This window comes from Balearica regulorum, chromosome 5 (genome assembly GCF_011004875.1).
Source record: "Balearica regulorum gibbericeps isolate bBalReg1 chromosome 5, bBalReg1.pri, whole genome shotgun sequence".
NCBI lineage: Eukaryota > Metazoa > Chordata > Aves > Gruiformes > Gruidae > Balearica > Balearica regulorum.
The window spans coordinates 63,708,007-63,722,926 of NC_046188.1; the positions used below are offsets into that span (position 1 = coordinate 63,708,007).

Consider the following 14,920-nt stretch of genomic DNA (forward strand, 5'->3'; position numbering starts at 1 on the left):
TATTTATTCTATATTTATGAGATCCTTACTTCTAAGAATTTTATCCACTAAAATGCAGATTTATGGGAATAGGTCAAAATGCTTTTTTTTTAATCTGTAAAGTGATTAAGAGGTAAATTCCTGTCAAACACAAGTAGCCTGTTAATCCTTAAGAACCCATGTTAAATGAAGATGCATTTGGATGCACAAATTTTTTTTCTACCGTGACTAGATACATTATGGAAAAATATTCAACTCAAGAATTATTACAAAGTATTTTAATTATTAGTGATCATAGTGAGAATTTTTGCAAGTCAGAAGAATGTCTGCTTGCTCCCTGTTCTGTATGGTAAATCAATCTTGGGACTATACTGCGTGCCTGCACAATGCAAACACACAGCTATGCCTGTGTGTGTGGAGACCACGAAATGTTAAGGCTCCTAGCCTTACTCTAGCCTGTAAAATTGAGTAGCTGTTTAAGAAACTTATTCGAGGAAGGCCATGTATACGGTATGTTACTGTATGTGTTTTCATTAGTTCCCTTTTTCTACTGGTGTTCCATTTTATTTTACATCTAGTTTTACACTGCCCGGTATTTTAAACCTCATTCCATCTTTGCTCTTTTTACAGTATAATTCAAAGTCAGTAAAGATGAAGGAAGCCACACTTGTAGGTTTAAAAAGACTTGCCCTCAATGTTCATCTCCACTTAATCTGCTTCCTGCAATAGGTAGAGTGTCCTTTTATATAAAGTGCTAACTAAAATCCATCCAGCATTGCAATAATAAAGTGCCAGCAACCCAACGATGCTGCCTGGATTCAAAGCCTATTGGAAAAAATAGAAATCTCCTACTAATTTCAGTGAGCTTTGGATCAAATCTTTCAAGCCACTGTGTATATATGTGCTTCTTCGGATATGTTAAAAACGCTCCATTGTCTTGGCTGGCATTGCAGAATGACCAAAAAGAATTGCTATATTTTCAGAAGATGGAGCAGCTAGTATGGTCTTGATGTTGGCAATAAGGATGAGCAGACCTTATGACTATCTAACATCTCAAGATACTTTTATCTTCAGAAGGTTTGCAAAAATAGTTCTGGTTTGCAAAGCTTTATCCACATTTTAATTTATTCTCTTTCCAGAAGTGATTATACATGAAAACAATATGTAAAAAGTACTTTGCTTGTTAAAAGGACCCATGATCTACACAGTCTCTTAGGAACAGAGGTACATACAAAACCTAGCAGCTAGTGACCTAGATGCACTGTTCTGCATTTTTTTTCCTAAACCAGATTGCATCTTTCCCCTCACTTCTTGGTTTTGGTGGGGTTTTTTTGGGTTGTTTGAGTTTTTTGTTTGTTTGTTTTTCCTAATAGACACCTTGTTTTTAATGCTTTGATGGCTGTCTTCTCACTCTGTTTGTTCATTGGGTAGTTTTTGTTTATACTTCTTTTAAAACTGAATTGCTGAAGTTAAAATATTTCAATTGAGCAAAAAGAATTGGGAGGTATCTTGTTTAGGTATAATATGAGATGATGATTCATTAATTATAGCTAGACTGCATAAAGGTACAAGAGAATAATAAGGGATAATGTCTGGTGTTAGAAAAGAGGAGGAAAGGAAAAAGGTTTTTTGTAACATTTTTTACTTTAAAGGAACAGCCAAGCTATTTGGCTGTTTATCGTCCCATGTCACTGTGGATGCTATCTCAATTTGTTAATACTTAGTGCGGTGTCTCTCTGTTGTGCTCATGTGAATCCCGGTCTTTATTAGCATGATTCAACCATATTATGTATGATTTATATTCCAGTCATTTCTGCAGGCTCCAAAAGGTCAGGAAATAATCTCAAACCTTTCTAAATAGGTAAGATCAGCACAAGTACTGATTTTAGAACATCTTACTAATGAGAAAGAGTGATGCAGAGAGCATGAGTGAAATTTGGGGAAGAGGGAATGACTTTTGTTCTCTTAGGTCATAGATTAGAAGCTGTAAAACCAAGCCAATTCTCAGATACAAAATACAATACCATAATCTTATAATCACATTAAGAGAATAATAGATTTTTATGCCAAAGGAAACCAATTAGGACTGTTAAGTTGGATCTCCTGTGCAGCAAAGGACTACACTTTTCTCTGAACTGGGCTAGGCTTTCTGGTTTCCAGACTTCAGAAATAATACTTTCATTTGTAATTTAGTTGAGGCAAATTCAACTTTAAAAGCTCAGACATTCCACATGAGTTGAAAGTAATTTTTTTATTTCCTATACATGAGTTGATCAAATTATCATGAGTATAGGTAATAAGATGACTTTCCTCATCTCCTCAGGGCAACAAAAAGCAATTAGCCACTGTGCTAAATATAAACAAGAGTGAAATATAAATACATAAATAATGAGGAGCTTGCTAATAAAATGAAATAAAATAGAATACCAAATTCTTTGTAGAAATATCTAAGAAGCCATTGACATTAGGATCACGTTTCACCATTGACCAAAATGGTGACAGATGTGTAGACGCCATTAACATATGGTCCCTAATCAGAGGGTGGAGAGATGAATAAATTACTGCCTTGTGTCTCGAAGAAGATTCATTTCAATGGCTTGTGTTAGTTATGGCACTCATATATAAATGCATATCTAAATTGTCCTTTTAAAAAAAAGATTTACTAAGATAATTAAAATCTCAGTAATCAATGAGAAACTTAAAAAAAAAAAAATATCTAAGTGGATGGCATGGGTCCGAGCAGCATCTCTGCTTTCCCCAGTTACAATACAAAGGACAGTTGGACAGTTTATATGGGAGTTTCCTACTTCCATACGACCCTGCTTCTGAAACTCCATCTCAAGCTTACGGTGACAGCTTAGCTGGGCCTTAAAAGTCTCAGAGCATACATCTCACCTTTGAGTAATCATCCCAAGTTCAGAACAATTTTAATTAGAGTTTTGATGTATCCTTCAATTAGTAAAGAATAAGGGTTTTGTTGCTTATTCCTTTTGTGGTAATGTAGAAATACGCTGTAGGGATACAATGGTTTGATGGATTTTTTTGCTTTGTTCTTTTGAGTTAATCTGAGATGTGGGTTAAATTATTCACTTTTCACTTTTCCCCTGAATGTATAATTAACTATGACTTATACTGAGATTTCATTGCACAGTAACATAATGCCAGTTATTTTTATGTAAAACATATGTTTTTCATAGAGGTTTAGATAGTTGTGGGTTGCAGTTAGAGATTTTTACCATGCAGTTATCTCTATTACTTATGTAATAGCTTGTTCAGATTTTTTTTTTTTTTTTTTAAATTTAAGCAGTGTCAGAAGAAATAAAGCCTGAATTTCAGGTATTATGATTCTTTAGAGAAATCTAGTCCATATAGTTTTTCCTTTTGATTTTATTAACTTTTCCTGTAAATGTAATTTATATTATATTAATTCCTTGAATTTTTTGGCCAGGTATTTTTATATAATAAATAGGTAGATGTAAAACTTGAGCAGAAGCATAGTGCTTTCACTTTTCCATTTTAAAGCTTCTATAATAAAATGGAACTTCAGCTTTTATCACAGGGAAAGGTGACCTTTTAAAAACCAAAGTAGGTAAATAGATCTTACACTAGCTGGAATGAAGAAAGCTCTTTGAAATAAAATGGAGCAAAATTCAGTGGCACTGCGGAATCTAGCCCAGGCTTATACGGTCTGCCAGCCATTTTTATATTCGTGTGCTCTTTGCCTTTCTTGGACTGAGATGCAGTTAGTATCCTATCTGACCAGCAGACCACTCAGCATATCTCTGCTTTTCCATGAGTCATGAATGCATAACACTCCCTTTTGAAATGGGGTATTAGAAGTCTGGGAATGTCTGAGAAATGGGGGAGATTGCAGAGAAGGGAAAAACTAGGAGACAGAATGGGAAGACACAGCTATTGTGATGAAAAACGTCAGAAATGTTAAACTCTTATCTCACACACACACACATTAATTTCAGCTGTATGTCCACAACCCAGCACATCGATTTATAATCTTATTTCTGTAAACCTGTTTAATTAGCTGAGCACTTTGGACCTGGTGTTACTCTGTCAATTTATGCAGTTAAAAAAGACACTTTGAGGCTATTAATGAAATCCAGTGATTTTCATCTGGATTACATTTGGTTGCCACTAGACTGCATTTGGCTGAGAATCTTGCAGTTAAGAATTGTTTTCATCTCCTTTTAATTCAGACATAATAGTTCTTATAGCCTTTAATTAATGGTGAAAGCTTTAGACAGTAAAATATTTTCATTATTTTATAGATAGAGAAGCTGCATCCAAGATGTTCCAAGTGATTTGCCTGAAGCAAGATGATTGTCAGAGCTAGGACTAGAATGCAGAGGAACACAGCTCCCATTCTCATGCTTCATCTACTGTATGCAGTGACCCATGTACATTTTCTTACACATTTTCTTATATGGAAGAGTCACAATACAGTTCTTGATAATTGTACTAAAATGTACTTTTGTTTTTAAGTATTAATAATCTCTTGATACTTCAGCGTAATAGAGCATGTTATTATTTCAGCCTCATGCAAAGATGCAATGTGAAGTACTGTCTGCTTGAGGAATTGAAAAATATGTGTTTTCTTTTGAGAAAAAAAGTGCTTTGATCAGGGAAGACTCACTGTTTAGAAAGTGAGTTTTATTTTTCTTCTTACATGGTGAGGCTATTACAGATGGAAATACCATCTCACAGGTGAGGGTTCTCTAAGTAGAATATCACAAAAATGTCTCAGAAATGAATAATCATGCATTGACTTTAAACGGTGCTATTGTTGCACAATAAAGGACTCATCTGTTATGCTATGAAATATTGGATCTGTTCCCAGGTAAGGTGATTTCACAACACAGACTGATTGTATTGGCCAGGATCACCCAGTAATAGAAAATTTCTAGTAATTTTCTCTGGAAGATCTGTGCTTTATTTCATTATTCAGTTCTAAAATGAGCTGGAATAAGACACCCCTCCTCCTCCTCCCCCCCTCCCCCCCAACAAAAACCAACCCACCAAAAAACCCTACCAAAAAAGCCCAAAACCACAAAAAACAACACACCCCCCCCCCAACCCCCCCAAAACCCCAAATAAACAAGATCGGTAGGATCAGGGCAATAGCTCGAACATCTGTGAGACAGTGCAGAAGTAACGACAAAGGTATAACACAAATGCAGTAAGGTACATTGTATTTTAGAATAGAAGATGGATGTACATGCCACTGCGGTTTAAAAATTATTTAGCACTAATACAGAACTCTTTGTATGTAGATTTTAAAGTCTCTTGCAAGGAATGGCTAAGTATGCTTATGTGTTGATTGTACATATGTTGAAAGGCAGGACAGAAAAAAACACAATGCCAGAACACTCTGTGACATAGCAAAAATAATTGGAAAGATGTCCTTTTTGTTAGTCTTACCCGCTAATCAGGAGATGTCACCAGCTCCTTAAGAGCACCACTCTGAGACAGAAGGGGCTTTTTGCCTGGTTGCTTACTGAACTGTAAGAAATAGACCACAAAGGTGTAGTACAGTGGAATTTCTTGCAAAGTGCTAAGATTGGAATGGAATTGCTGAATTACCAAGCAATCATATTTTTCCTCTGAGCTGGAATCTGGAACATAGACATAATATGAAAGAAGTGAATGCTTAGTAGGTTATTTGGAACTTTAGGTGGATTTCCAAGCCTGAGGTAGATAATGTCTGAAACAATTAATCATTCATTTCAGGTATAGAAAGCAAAGAGCAGCAGCTCTCACTGATAGTTCTTCTGGCAGACATTTGGCTGAATACAACCAAGAGAAGGAAAAGCCCCCAAAGCAATATGAAAGCAGCATTAGGCTGGGTAAAGAAGCTAAAGTACATGATGATCAGGTTCAAGAAGCAGTGAAAAGAACTGCCAGCTCCCATATGGCTGATGATTCGTCCCCTCAGTCTCCCTCTCTGAGCTCTGTGCTTGTCACTGAGAAAAGCTCAGCCTCCTCCACATCACCTCCGGTGATTCTCAGGTGTCTGCATGGAGCGAGGGGTATGCAGCTTGCAGGGGCAGGGCTGGTGGCAGCTCTCTAGCTGATATTTGGTTCCTGTATGCCAGTACTGCTCAGCAGGCATGAGCCTGCTCAGTTGTGTAGCTCTATCTGGGCTTAATGCCCATTCAGTAGGAGGGTCAGCATATAGAGCTAAACATTCGTTGACATTCTTGCTTAAGAGAGTAGGAAGTGGTTTCTACATTTTTATTTTTTTTTTTTTTTAATTTATTCCTGCATGCTGTGAGGGTCCCAAAAGGGGCAGATTATTGTTGTTGATTTCTGTTTGCCATTATGATAAATCACTCTTTGCAGTTTGCGGTAGCTATAGCTCATTTTTGTGGCTTTTTGTAGCCCACAGTGTCAGTCTACTTTCCACCATTTCCTATGGTCTGCTTACAGTTTACTGTTTCTGTTTTCTGTGTTTATGGTTTGAAATAACCACACTTATTTCTGGGCCCTTAACCAAGCTGCATCCCATAGCCAAGCTAGTATCTGTAATGCCCAAATGTGGAATGTCAGTACAAAGGACGAGTGGAATATCAGATCTGGATGCTCTAAGGAATTCTATTGGTAGAACTGAGACAAAATACAATAGATGGTGCATAGGCAAGCTTTTGGGGACTAATAGTAAACATTTTTCTTCATAGCTCCGAGTTCCTCAGTAGGAAAAGGACTGAAGTGTATTAACTGATTGTTGAATTGCTTGGAGCAATTGATCTTCTTTAGCTTAAAAAAAATAAAATAAAAAAATCCCAGAATGCCTAAGGACAGGTTTTTCCCTCCGAGATGAGGGAGATTTAATTGTGGTTGTAAAGATCACTAGCAAGATCTTACTTGGAATACTGCTGGATAGGTGAGCTGAGTGGAGGATGTTCTGAAAAGACCAGCTGTGATCAACAGAGCATTTCATCTACCTGGAATCTAAAAGAGTTTGGACTTTTTATTTCAGCAGATTGGAAGCCAAAAGGGCCTGTGATTGTGCTGTCTCATTGCTTTGACAAGTTCAGAAGAAGGAATGAAAATTGCTATTTAATTAAAGGCTGACATACGTACAAAGAGGTATTAACTTGTCTTGGGTGAATTTAAGCTTGAAATTAGAAGGGATACTTTGGAGCAATAAAAGAAAAAGTTTTAGGATGAACCTTGACCATTTTAATAACATTATCTGATGACATGTATATGGTATCTTTGGGCAGAAGACCTACTGTATCCCAGTTGGTACTCAGCCAGCAGAAAATGGCTTTAGCTTACCAAGAAATGCTATCTAAAGTTCTTGATCTTGTGCAGGAAAGAAATTAAAAAAAAAAAGATACAGTGTTCTTTCATAATTTCAGCATTTAGAGACAGTATGAAGTGCTCCCTCATGAGACCTGTTAAGGAATATAATATATGCTGTGAAAATATATCCTTGCTACTCTTGAGAGGATTTTCCATCATATGATTCTAAAAATATCTCTAAATCCACAGTTGATGAGTTTAATTACTCATCAGCTCTTTACATTACAATTCATTACCCTGAGGTAATAAAGATAAAATAAAGCATTTACATGCCATTGTGCCATTGTTACAGTATGTTCAGCAGAATGTCTCTAATCAATGCTGCTTGTGTTTATGCAGCATAATTAATAGAAATATCAGCACTGTTCTGAAAAAATGAATTTTAACAGGTGCCTGAGCTGCTGCTTGTCTTTCATTTTCTATTACTTTTCTGTAAGGAAGGCTAGTTTAATTACACGAATTTAATGAATGATATTTGCTGATCTTACATTTTAAAGTCCCACTCTAACTATTAACTGTGATTATTTTATTTTATATTAAAAATATGCCCTCAACCAGGATGGTTCTGGCTAGAGTCCATTCTGTACAACTCTTGGTAGTAAAATTTTGACAGAAATTATATTTTAGATAATGAAGCTCTGAAGGAATCCATATTATATCCCACAGTAGTGAGTTCTATTTCAATATATTATGCATAACTAAACCACTTTGTAAATAGCAAAGTTTAAGGGTTGATGACACCTGTGTGGTATATTATAGCTAAAGTTAAAGTGGTTGTATAAATGGTGAGCCTAAATCTTTCCTGTTGACTTTGACTCTTTAGTCCAAATCAGAGATCACTGTAATCTATGAATTAGTTACTTTCAGCCCCCATCGCTATCATCCAGTACATGGAAGTCGAATACCAGATGCCAAGTACACCTAATACAGAACTGCATTTGTGATATGGGCCACTGAGCCTATATAGTCCTTTCCCCAAGTGATTTGATCTTATTTAGCCCAAAACACCATTTTAGAACCTTGGTCCTCATTTTCAGAGGAATCAATAGATCAAATCTCAGATGCATTGAAGACAAACATAGTTTGTGAAGCACCATGGCATCTACAGACCTCGGGGAGAAAGACCAAGACAAAACACATGAGAACTGGAAATGGAACAATTTCCACCATTAATAACACAGGTCAAGCACCTGTTTTATGACCGAACAATGAAAAATTTTCTTCGTTTCTGAAAAGCAAAACTAAAAAATAAAATCCAGAAATTTCTACTCCAGCAGTATTCTGATTCTGAAAAGAGCTGAGAAGCCATGCAGCTTCCTACAGCATTCGTTTGGCTCTTTTGCGATCAGTTCAATCAGTTTTGAAATCTTTTCTTTAACTCTTAGTGAAAGGATATGCACAGGGATTTAATACTGTTTTAAATAATCCATTTTTAGAAATTAATTTAGACTAACTTTCTTGAGTGTAGCTGTGCATACAAGAGACAAATATTTATTAATAATTTATTTCCTTTTCATTCAGGAGATCCCTTTTTTTGGATGTGAACCTCTTTGTCATAAACAAAATCTTTGTTATTTTAGGGCGGTGTTCTTGCTGTTACTCTCAGCAAGCATGTGCTTACCAATTAAAGACTGACCTGGTCTGCCCTTCTTGCTGTTTCATGCACTGTTGTTATTATATACCATTTAGTCTGTCACTTTCAGCACTGGAATCAATAGCTGTGATCACACCCAAGGATGTTACATGACTGTATGACCCAGATCTAAAAGTCTAGAAAAAAACCCTGATAGTCTGGAGAGCTTCATTTCTTGATTTATTGTGCATGAGGAAAAATGTTAGGTGGAACAAGTTGAAGACATTGTAACTTCCCCGTAAAATCATGGGATAGTTGTTCGAATCCAGGCTTCTCACTTACTGCATGGCGAACACGTATGAAGGGGCGTCATTCAAAGGGGAAGAGTCCTCATTGCAGCAGTCCATACAAGGTCACAACATTCCTAAGAGATTTATTTTTCCAAGATTTTTGCAGCATGGCTCATCGGATGACACTAAGCTGATGTATACTTTGGATAATACTGGACCCAGAAGTGAGCTGACTCCCATGCTTCCTAGTCCCTTTTAAAGACAGAAGGGGAAGTGTGAGCGGCATAGATGTACTAAATATTGGAGATACAGAATTTATTATAAAACATTAATTAATCTCTTACTGATCCTAGCCTGTTTCATCTGTATGTTGTATATTGTGCTCTTTCATTAAACATTTTCATTGTAAACAAGAGATAACTAGTCCTATTTGGGTTACATAAAAGGATAACACTGGTGGTGACAAGAGTCTGTGCCTATGCCTTTGTCATGTACTCATACTGAAAGGCCATCATTCTGCGATCTGAAATATTGTAGGGCATGGAGAAAATCTGGAAGATACTTGATGTGGCTGACACAAGAGAGTGTTATTTTGGGACAATGTTACGGTTTAATTTATGTCGTTTAATTTATTTAATGAAGTCAATATGCTGAATTATCTAAGCTAGATCTCGAAGAGCTTGGCGTGGTACTGGAAGCGACATCACAGTGTTGCTAGAGTCATACAAACTGAAGGGGTACTTCCTCTCCAACTGTCCAGCTTCTGGGACTCAAGTTCATTCATTCTGTGTTAATTTGGATATTTCTGTAGGATATTGAACTTTTGCTATTAAGCATTTACTGTCGTTTGTATAAATGACTAGTTCTTATCCCCAGGACAATTCTTCCGTGGTCCAAATCACAATTGCAAAGCCATGGGCTTAAACTGGGAAACCTTCAATTTCTAGTTTAATATGCTCCAAACTTTGCTATTTCAATAGTGTGTCTTACATCTTGTATAGGAGATAATATATGTATTGAAGTAAATTTATCCAGTCACTGTAAGAAAAAGTTTTAGAGTATGACTAAATGCTATATATATTTCATATATGTATTTCATATATTGGCCTCTAATAATTTTTTATCAGGAATAGGTTAAGGCCTAGTGAAGCTCTTGAGTTTATTCTATGAGGTTTCAAGAACATATAGAACTTGGCTACAGACTGTGTAGTCTTTTCTCCAAGAACAGTATCATCTCAGGTGAATTATTCCATATTGCATAAACAGTGACTGTAGAAAATAAGGATGTAAGGTTGTCGGCACAAAGGTCAGGACAAATGCAGTGCTTTCAAATCATCAGCAAACTCATTAGTTCATAAGCTTTCTTATCAGCAAGGGTTAGATTCTCAAGCCTCATACCACATGCAACAGGCAAACAGTAAACATGGCTACATTGAATTATTCTGTGCTTGTCAGCTGAAACAACAGCACATGTCTAGTCTCTTCATCCCAAAGAAAATCTATAGACTCTGCCCTAGAGAGATGGTTGCCCCTGCTTTGAGAAAGAAATGGAAGCCACACTATGAGTTTAAACTATGATTTTTGGAGGTGTTTCTATGAGCTTGTGTTTCAAGGAATGTCTTTATCTATGTAAAATATCTTTTGTTCCTAATTAAAATACACTACAGAGTTTTCTATTTTTGTTTTATGGCCTGTCAAAGGCTTCCAGCAAATGAAATGGGCACCATGCATTTCTGGCATGCAGTCCAAGCACTCAGGACATTGAGACAATGTGGACAACATTGTGCATTTGGACAACAATGATTTCAATTTTTATTTTCCTTTATAATTAAATGATACATCTGATCCACTTATTCATAGAGAGGATCCTAGTCAAATTCACTTTGGTATCAGTAAAGGTCCATTGGGAGTTTAGTTTTTTAGTTTCAGCTTTCTTAGGTCCTGCTGTAGGAAAAAAACACTCAAACTCATAAAGAATAAGCCCAGTGTTTCTATGTCTGAGCACTGTTTTTATTATAGAAATTCTTGATTTGTTGATATCTTGAAATTATTATCCTTCTGACTGCAAAAGAGCATGGTGTTTTGGTATAGATACTACTTTAAGAAAGAACAGACACATTAAGAAATGGAATGGGAGCTCCTTAGCAACAGAGCATATTAATACTAAATGCTAAAATTTGTATGAAACTGGTACAAATTAGCCAATATTACACTGTACAATCACACTTTCCTTTTGGTTGCTGTGATGTTACAGTATAAGTGCTTCAGGCCATGTGTATAATTCATTTTAGGTGACAGTGTTTTTAACAAGTGACTGTTCTAAATATAGCCTGATGAGTAAAAAGACATTGCCCTTAGCTTGGGCTGATCACATTGCCACAGCTTTTTTTCCCTCTTCTCTATTACAAGTTCAAATACCAAAAAGAAAAAATAAACGAAAGGAAAACTATTTCTCTCAGGAGCTTCTCCCATTTCTATAAAGAATGATGAAGAGTTATGTGAGGGTGACATAGCTTTGTTTCAGGTTATTTTTGCTCAAGTTAGTGTGCATCCTTAAAAGCATAACTGGAAATGAAGAGTGCTATTGTAGAAATGATCAAATGCACAGATTTACCGTGTCCGTGTGTTTACTGTGTACATGATGGAGGGATGAGGAAAACACCCAACAGGTACATGCATCTTAGTTTTGAACATCATAGGCTTTAAAATGGATAGACTCTAAGGTAACGGTTTACAGATAGGGATTTTCTAACCATGCAGTTCATTTCTACTTGACAAAAGTGAACAGCATTCACAATGTTTTGGGTGTTGGAGAATTTTCAAGACAAAACATGTCGTTACTCTTTATTTGGAAACAAAGTTTCATAAAAGCAAACAAGAAAACTAATGTGGTTAGTAAATAAAGCTCTATAGTTCTTTTTCTGTAACAAATTGTAATTCTAAAGATTACTATTCTGCATAGTCTAAGTGGAAACAACACAGAAGAGATGTCATGTTATTTGCAAACACACATGAAAGTATCTTTTTTGCATTAAGAATTTATTATTTCTATTAAATAAGTGCTACCAGATTTATAAAGTTCCAAGCAAGGAGAGAGGAGCTGGGGCGTGCAAATCCAGCCACAGGTGGATATGTGGCAGGCACTGCAAATGAGAAAGTCAATCTTAGTTACCTCAGTGACTGCCACAGTTTACCATGTTAAAAATGACATCCTGTGTTCCAAGTAGCGTCTCATCGGTTAAATCTTTCCTCCCTCCCAAATGCTTGCCTCTGCTGGGAAGGATGCCCCATGCCACTTACGGTGGCACGTCCACTTGTAAATTAAGTTTCCAGTGTGAATTGTGGGTTGAATACAGTACTTCTGTTAAGCCTGGAGCTGTATATAGGCTGTAAGTACAAAGCTTGGTCCCGGTGGCAGAACTGTCTTGTTCATGAAATAGCTGAGGTTGAAAAGTTCCCTGAAAACTTACTCATATGTAAAATACGTAAGTAGTGCAAGGGCTGCTTTTGTCAACTGGTGTGTGAAGTACGAAGGCCTGAGGATGTCTGAGAGAATAGTCTGACTGAGAGGGGAATCATTGGTTAATTATGATATTGGTTGCCCAGATCTCATGCATGTTCTAGTAAATAAACCTCTCCTTGACTATAGTCAGCTCTCTGTATTCTGAAATGGCCGCGCTATAGTTTCTCACTGGAAACAGCATTGTCCCTTGCAAACTTCCAGGCTGATTTCAGATTGTCTCCAAACTTCACCTGCACTGGGATTTTGTTTAAGCGTTTGTATTCACGCAGAGGTAAGTGGATTGCTGTATGGGAAATGGAAAGAACACACTGAGTTTCAGCATCGTATATCACATACCGCTTCCCTGCACCGTCCCATCGCTGATCTCCGACATTTCTGGAGAGCCCCGTCACTGAGCACTGGAGCTGTGTGCATGTGAGGGTCGTTGTTAGTAAACAACTTTCCCAAGCACAGCCCCTCGCTTCTCATGTCAGGTGTACCTTCCAAAGGCTTGATGTGTTAATGCATAGCCTAGTAGTTTTCCAGGTTTGGAAAATGTAATCAGACTTGTGTTTAATCTCTGGAGGGGTATGTGTGCTTTGGTTTGTGATTTGAACAGCTGCATTTACATGCTATTTTCTATTTAATCATATTTCAGCATTTAACTATAATCCTCTGAAAAGGCTATGTAAGAAGCTAGATTTTTAATGAAAAACAACAAAAAACCCCTTTCACAAGTATGACCATGTGATGCAAACCTGGCCGCCACCAGTCTGCCTTCTAATTACGTGCATTTATCTGTGTTTGCGTAACTCAGTGATGATGCCAGAAATAGTAGGAATGATAAACTATTTCAAGTTCATCCTCCTCAGAACAGGAATTTGGGAGTTGTCAAAGTACATTTTTTATTAAGTACCTGTATCAGCCCACTGAGCTGTGAGAAGCTCTGAGGAGAGTCCCTGTCACGCCATGACACAGCTGAAACAGGGTCATTCCCTCCAGAGCCCATCAGAGATGCTTGCGCTAACGTCTGTTTGAAGTCTGTACGTTGTGAATTGTAGCCACAAATGAGAACTTTGGTACGCATCTCAGGCGAGGGGGACCAGCTGCTCCTGAGCTGTAGGGATTATTTCCATCAGAAGTGAGCTCAGCACAACTCCTGTTGGCCTGGCTAGGATGTGGAATTTGATTCACCTGAGTAATAGCCTGCCTATAGCTCATCAAGCCCCAGCTGGATTTTGGCTGTGGTGATATATCTGCGGCAGATGGGAGCCTCTACCTCTCCTCACAGCGTCTGTCCATGGCACCTCGGTGCTTGGAGCTGGCAGGAATGCCATCTGGCTGAGCACAAATATGTAAACGGCCTCAGCAAGCTCCCTGGTAAGATGTCCCTCCTGCCCGTGCAACCCCTTTGGAATCGTTTCCCTGCCGTTTTCTTCCAGCCCGAGTAGCGTTTCCCTCCAGCTGCCAGGAGAAACCTGCCCAGCAGGTCCCCAGTCTCTCCCCAGTCTCCGCTCCCAAGCGCTGCGTGCAAACCCGCCTGTAGCCGCCGGGCCAGGCGCCGGGCCGCGCTGTGAGGCGGCGCGCGGCTGGGCGCCTTCCCGCGCAGGGTGCGCTCTCTGCCTCCTCGCAGCTGGCTGAGGCGGTGTCAGTGTCCCCGCACGGTCGGGCGCTGTGGTTGCCTCGGCGAGGGGTGTGCGTGGTGAGAGGGGAAAACGTATCCCCCGTCGTTAGCCTCCACTGCTCACGTATGGTGTGACTTCTCTGTAATGCTCATGAATGGGTTGAGCGTTCCCTTCCTGCACAGGTATACGAGGTTTCCTACGTGGAAGGTGCGCAGGAGAGCCAAGTGGGTAAAAGTGTTCGTGTGAAAATCCAAAATGGTTGCCTGAGGGGGGCAGGCAGTACTGGATTTACACCTGCCTGGGGAATTTCAGGTGCATGGCTTACAGTAGCATAGGTTAAGGTGAGATGGGGCACCTGATGAGTGCTCTCCAGAGCGGTGAGGTGGAGTCTTATATGCGGTTATAATGTAACCTAAACGAACATCAAGAGGTCATTTCAGAGAGGTACGAGTGTAGTATCTAAAGGAAAACTGTAAAATTTCTAGATATCCATGTTGAGGAAAAGAATTAAACTGTTTGGGGGTTCAGCTGAATTCAGCCTGTTGAGATCAATGAGTCTATTAAATTCAAATCCTCAAAAAAACTAGGGGTAGCAGAATGTGTCCTTGCAAAAATAAAACTCACAGCAGAA

The 14,920-nt window shown here is 38.2% G+C and overlaps 2 long non-coding RNA genes across 9 annotated transcripts in view; both read left to right on the plus strand.

The window, feature by feature from the left end:
• LOC142602117 (uncharacterized) overlaps positions 1-14,920 on the plus strand; it is a 260,454-nt gene that overhangs the window by 21,173 nt on the left and 224,361 nt on the right. The window lies entirely within an intron of this gene.
• On the plus strand, positions 1,780-5,059 carry LOC142602120 (uncharacterized). The gene is made up of 2 exons (XR_012835828.1): positions 1,780-1,840; positions 4,263-5,059. It is a non-coding gene; the product is annotated as an uncharacterized LOC142602120 (long non-coding RNA).